The sequence below is a fragment of the Chrysochloris asiatica genome, unplaced genomic scaffold (genome assembly GCF_000296735.1).
Source record: "Chrysochloris asiatica unplaced genomic scaffold, ChrAsi1.0 scaffold00017, whole genome shotgun sequence".
Classification (NCBI taxonomy): Eukaryota; Metazoa; Chordata; class Mammalia; order Afrosoricida; family Chrysochloridae; genus Chrysochloris; species Chrysochloris asiatica.
The window spans coordinates 26,503,236-26,510,568 of record NW_006408535.1 but is presented as its reverse complement, the minus strand read 5'-3'; positions in this window follow the sequence as shown (position 1 = coordinate 26,510,568).

Here is a 7,333-nt window from a genome sequence, read left to right as displayed (position 1 = left end):
CATATATAAAATATTAATTATTTATTTGGATAAATTTGTGGTTTCTTTGACATTGGAATCTATGTGGGCCAGAAGGTTCTTGTCAAGATATTTAGTAAATAAGTGATGCCAAGCTTAATCGTTAACCATGTTAAAACATATTTCTTTATACCATCATTACTGTGGGCAACATCAACAGCATGATGGTTCAGTTGATCTTACCTATTCATACCTGTTCTTCTGGAGGAAAGAGGAGTACTTCTAGGGGACATTGTGCTGTCCTTGATCACAGATTTATTAATAGGATGTGACCAAATCAATTTCCCTACATACTTGTAATGACGTAGTTATCCTTGGATTCTCCCTTTCCCATCACTCCAGAGATTCTCTTCCCTGTTTTCATGGGTTGGATGCATTGCTTCATATATTTTATATATTCTTTTCTCTCAGACTACTCCTTCATGTTAGTAGAACACAACCATCAGTGATTTGCTGAGAAAAGGTATGTGACAGATAAATTCTATGATTTTGAGAACTTAAGTATAGATAAATGCCTTTGCTTTTCTACTTGTTTGAAATTAAACTGGAGTAGAATTCTCTTTTGGACATCATGTTCCTTCAGAAATTTGAAGCTATTGCTCTGTTATCTTCCAGTTTCTAGTGTTGTTCTTTTGGGAAATGTTTAAGATCTTCTCTGTATCCCCAGTGTTTTAAAATTTTATAGTGATCTGCTTTGGTGTGGCTCTGTTTCCATATAATGTGTTAAGCACATGATGGTCCATTTCAGTCTGGAAACTCAAGTCTTTTAGTCTTAGGGAATCTTATGAACTGCCCTTCTGTTTTTTGTTTTTGTTTTCCTTTCTGGCACTGTTATTAAGATTCATTTAATATTTGAATGCTGCTGCTGTTAGGACTGTTGAGTCACACCCACCTAATAGTGACTCTATGCACAATAGAAGAAAACACTGCCCTATCCTCATACTTGTTACTGCGAGTCCATGGTGCCAGTCCATATCTTTTGGAGTATTCTCGTTTTTGCTGACCCTCCACTTTACCAAGCATGATGTCCTTCTCCAGGGATTGGTCCCTCCTGATAATATGTCTAACGTATGAGAGATGAAGTCTCACCATGTTGGCTTCCGAGGAGCATTCTGGCTGTACTTCTTCCAAGACAGATTTAATTGTTCTTCTGAAAGTCTTATTTTCATTCTCTAATCTTATTTTTGTCTTCTTTTTTCTGAGAGGAGTCCTGGTGTGGCGCTGTGGGTTAATGCACTGGACTGCAAGGTCAATTTGAACTGCAAGGTTGGCAGTTCAAGCTTACCAGCCACTCCTTGAAAACCTACAAAGGGTAGCTATGAGTCGCAACAGACTCGATGACAACAACAACATCAATTTTATGAGAAGTTTTTCTGAAATTATCTTTCAATCATTTTATTGATATAAGAGCATCCTGGTGTGGTGCTGTAGGATAAACATTGGACTGCTAACCTCAAAGTCCATAGTTAAAACCCACAAGCTGCTTCTTAGAAACCCTATATAGTATAACTATGAGATAGAATTGACTGGATGACGCTAAACAACAACACCATTGACTTTTCAAAGATCTATTTTTTGCTTTTAATGTCCAATAACTTTTATTATACTATACATAGACACACACACACATATATAAAATTGCTGTTAGGTGCTGTCTAGTCAGTTCTGACACAGTGACTCAATGTACAACAAAATGAAACACTGCCCGGTCTAGCACCACCCTCACAATTGTTGTTGGAACCCCTCGTTGCTGCTACTATGTCAGTCCGTCTCTTTGGAGGACTTTTATTTTTTTGATGATTCTCCACTTTACTAAGTATGATTTCTTTTTCCGCAGACTGATCCCTCCTGACAACATGTACAAAGTACAAGAGACGTAGTCACACCATTCTCTCTTCTAAGGAACATTCTGGCTGTTCTTCTGGCAGTCCATATTATTTTCAATATTCTTCACCAACACCAAAATTTAAATGCATTGATTTTTCTCCAGTCTTCCTTATGTATTGTGCAACTTTCCCATGCATATGAAGCAACTGAAAATACCATGGCTTGATTCAGGTGCACTTTCATCCTCTAGTTGATATCTTTGCCCTTTAAAGAGGTCTTTTATAGCAGGTTTGTCCAATGCAATATATTGCTTGATTTCTTTATTGCTGCTTCCATGAGTGTCTTTGATCTTAAGTCCTCTTTCTTTCTCGCAAGCAAGGTTGTGTTATCTGCATATCAAAGTTTGTTAATGAGTCTTCTTCCAATCATGATACCATCTCCCTCATATAATCCAATTTCTCAGATTATTTTCTCAGTATACAGATTGAATAAATATGGTGAAAGAGTACAACCCTGGCACACACTGTTTCTAATTTTAAATCAGTACCCCTTTGTTCTGTTCTAGTACAGGTCTATGTACATATTGTACACATGTACACATATGTACATATTGGTCTATGTACAGGTATCTTATGAGCTCATGTAAGTGTTCTAGAATTCTCATTCTTCACACTGTTATTCATAGTTTTTTAGAATCCACATAGTTGAATGTTTTTTCATAACCAATAAAGCATAAAGTAAACATCTTTCTGATATTCTCTGCTTTAAGCCAAGAGCCATCTGATGCCAGCAACAATACTTCTAGTTCCACATCCTCTTACAAATCCAGGTTGATTTTTTGGCAGTGTACTTTGGATGTACTACTGCAAGCACATTTTAAAATTATTAATTATTATCAGCAAAATTTTACTTGCTTGTGACATTAATGATATTATTTGATGATTTCTACATTCCGTTTGGTCACCTTTTTTACAAATGGGTGCAAATATGAACCTCTTCCAATGGATTGGCCAGTAGCTGCTTTCCAAATTTCTTGGCATAAATAAGTGAATGCCTCCAGTGCTGCATCAGTTTGCTGAGACACTTCAATTTGTATTCCATAAATTCATGGAGACTTGTTTTTGCCAATGATGTCAGTGCAAATTAGAACTCTTCCTTTAATATCATTGGTTCTTGATCATATACTACCACTTGAAATGGCTGAAAATTGCCTAATTCTTTTTGGTTCAGTGACTCTGTGTATGCCTTTCGTCTTCATTTGATGCTTTCTGCATCATTCAGTATTTTGCCCACAGAATCCTTCAATGTTGAAACCTAAAGTTTGAGTTTTTTCTTTACTTCTTTCAGCTTGAGAAATACTGAGTATGTTCTTCCCTAACTCCAGGTTTTCACACATTTCATAAAATACTTTGTCTTCTTGAATTCCCTTTGAATTATTCTGTTCAGATTTTTTACTCCCTTATTTATTCCAGTTCTTTTAGCTTCTATACATTCAAGACCAGGTTCCACAGTCTCTTCTGACATCCGCTTTGGTCTTTTAATGACGCTTTGCTTTCTTCAAGGATAATGTTCTTGACGTTATCGCTGAACTCTTTGGTTCTCTAATTAGTGTATGATGCAGTAAATCTGTTCTTGAGATAGTCTCTAAATTCAGATGGTATATACTCAAGGTCATACTTTGGCTCAGTGGACTTGCTTTTTTCAGTTTCAGCCTGAATTTGCATATGAGCAATTGATGGTCTGTTTCACAGTCGGCCTTTGGTCTTAGCTAATGATATTGAGCTTCTCCATCATCACTTCCCACAGAAATTAGTCAATTTGATTCTCATGTACTCCATCTGGAGAGGTTCATGTGTACAGTCACTGTTTATGTTGTTGAAAAAAGATATTTGCAAAGATCAAGTCATTTGTCTTTTAAAATTCTGTCATCTGATCGCTAGCATTGGTTTTATCACCAAGGCCATACTTGCTAACTACGGATCCTTCCTCTTTGTTTACAACTTTTGCATCCCAATCATTCAGTAATTATCAATTTTGATTACACATTTGATCCATTTCAGACTGAAGAAGTTGGTAGAATTCTTCAATGTCATCATCATTGGCTTTTGTTGTTGGTGCATAAATTTGAATAATAGTGTTATTAACTAGTCTTCCTTGTAGGTATATGGATATTATCCTGTCACAAACAGCGTTGTATTTCAAGATGGGTCTTGAAATGCTCTTTTTGACAATGAATTTAACATCAGTCCTCTTCAATTTTCATTGCTGTCTCTGTAAACCATATGATTGTCTGACTCAAAATGACCAATACCAGTCCATTTCAGCTCCAGGATAATGTGCTGGACCACAAGATCAGTTTGAACTACAAGGTCGACAGTTCAAACACACCAGCCACTCTTCAGAAACCACATACAGGGTTGCTATGGGTTGGAACTGACTCAACAGCACTTAATAACAACAGTGCCTAGGATATTGATCTTTCTATGGTCCATTTCATTTTGATAACTTCCAATTTTCCTAGATTCATATTTTATATATTCCACATTCTGATTATTAATGGATGTTCACAGCTGTTTCTTCTCATTGTTAATTGCTTCCCACTAGCAAATGAAGTTCCTGAAAGTTTTGCTCCTTCCCAGTCATGATGGTCAACTCTACTTTGAGGTCGCCGTACAACCAGAGAGGCTCATCTTCTGGCACTATATTCAACAATTGTTGTTATGTGCTGTGGAGTTGGTTCCAACTCATAGTGACCCTGTACAGGGTTTCCAAGTCTGTAAATCTTTACGGGAGCAGAAAGCCTCATTTTTCTCCCACAGAATAGCTGGTGGTTTCGAACTGCTGACCTTAAGGTTCGCAGCCCAATTCGTAACCACTACACTACCAGAGCTCCTTATATCCAACAATATTCCACTGCTTTTTATAGTTTTGTCAGTGGCTAACAATTCAGAATAGTCTGTTTTAATCTCGATGCTCCCATGAAACCTGTCCACCATGGGTGACCCTCCTGGTATTTAAAATATTGGTGACGTAACTTCCTGCATCACAACAACACTCAAGCCACTACAGTACAACAAACTGATAGATAAGCGGCAGTTTAAATATATATCACTGTGCTGTGACTTCATCAATATAATGTCATCCTTTTTTGCCCTGAGAGTATTAACTATAGATTATTTTTCAGTTTTCTTCTCTCTAGATAAAAATTCTATTTTCTCCAACTTATTTTTTCCATTTTGTTTGTTTTTATTTTTATCTTCTATTTTAGTTTGTCTCTTTAGATGCCTATTGATCCTCAGTTGTCCTCTCAGAATTAGAGCTGAGAGACTAATGAAAGTTCTCACAGAGTATTAGCTTTTAATTCCTTGTTACTTTTTTCTCTGAGGTTACCAGAGGAGCAATCTTTGAGGTCCCAGGTTCCTCTTTAGGGCTGACAGTCTGGCTCCAAGCGTTCTCCTGACAGTAGGGCCATGAGATGGAGGGCCTTCCAATTCAGCATTCAGTATGTGTTTGATACCTTGATTCTCCTTTAAGTATGATGAATATTTCTCACTTATATCTTCAGTCAGTCTCTGGTTCAGAATCTCTATGTTACCGCTCTGGAGAAAAAAAAAAACCAAAAACACCACAAAAACTTATCCACTGGCATTGGAGAGAGACAGACATCTATTGTCATGCTGCAAAGATATTCATGCATTTAGAATCCAATTTTTCATTTTCAGCCTCTCTGCCATCATAGCTCCACTTGCAGCTCCAGTGGTAGCTGGGATTTGCAGTGTAAATCATGTTTTATCAGCTTTCCTCACTGTTGACTTCAGTTTTCTCTGCCTTGGGTCTATAAATCTGTTTTTTTTTTTTCTCATCTATCAGCATACTAGCTTCCAGAATTTGGTTGCTATTTTCTACAATGCTACCCATTCTTATGGATTTATGTCTCATATAAAACATCGTTTTATTATAGTTTAATGGGGTTGAATAAGGGAATGAAATTTTACTCATGTATTAAATCTTGCATCTTAATGTTGAACTCCATTAGTCATTATTTTGAATGGTGGGTTTGCTGTGATTTATTTTTAATTTGCATATTTGTACATTTTGAATTTTCTGTACTTAATGTTTTACTTTGGCTAAGGAAAAGCAAAAACAAAACAAAAAACAAAGAGTAAATAAGAATTATTAATTACAGTTATTAAATTGTAAACATTTCCCTGCTTTCAAAGACAGAAAGTGGTTGAAGTAAAATAAACACAGTTACATGTAATGAAAATGGAATCGCTCTGTGAACAGGATGTCCTTGCTGTTTGTTGTGTGCCTTTGAGTCCATTTCAAGTCAAAATTAGATAATTTGGGGTAGTCTTTTGTGGCAGCCACTAGATGGTGGCATTGCCCATGGTCAGCTTGGTTGAGGGAGTGAAGTGAGATGGTATGTTGAGCTCTGTAAAGGTTGAGGGACATCACATCGTGTATCCACAACCTTTTCTTGTATGGTCCTCCGGAAGTTTAGAATGCTTTCATTTTAATATATTTTATCTGTTCATTCTCAGGCATAGAATTAACTTTGGCCCCAGATTTTCACTGGATGCTTGTTCCAGATGCTGTAGAATTTTGCCTTGAAAGTAAAGGTTATTTAAATGATATGCTTTATTCAGTAGAAGCCTTACAAAATGTGTTGAGAGATCTTCCTTTTAGGTAATAATGTTAATAATGGATGTGGACAAAATATTTATGCAAATACACTCATAATTCTATTTTCATTGGTTAAAGTACGGTACTTTCTTCCTTGACATCATTTTATCTTTGCTTCTAAGAAGATCAAGTAGTTCTTGAATTGTAAAATAATTGAAAAACACTGGAGATGAAGGAAAAGAAACCACTGCTGCTAGCTGATGCCAAGTATGATCTGAGGTTTATATTCTTAAGCTAAATATCTCAGGGGTGGGAGCTATCTTTACAAATACTCTTTGATTTTATTTTTTGAAGAAGGCATCTTTTCATTAAAAAACAATATATTCTAAGGCAGCTTTCACTGTTTTCTTTCAATGGATTAAATACTGATTTAATTAGACTGTGAACCACATGATCTGCAGTTTGCATCTGACAGCTGTTTAGTAGGAACAATAGGAGTCGTTCTACTCCTGCAAAGATTGAAAAGCCTTAGAAACCCTATACAGGGGTGCTATGAACTGGAACAGGCTCCATGGCACTAACCAACAGCAACAGCAAATGTTCATTTTAAGGATCTCTGGTACTGTAGTGGATTATGAGCTGGACTGCTAACCACAAGGTCAGTCTTTTGAATCTACCGGCTATTCCTCAGGAGAAAGATGAGGCTTTCTGCTCCTGTAAAGATTTACAGTCTCAGAAACAGGGTTGCTATTAGTTGGAACCGACTCAGTGGCACACAAATATCACCACCATCAAATGTACATGTTATATAAATCTATATGAGTTCCTTGGAAAGATTTAGTAAGGCCATGACTGTAGCTGA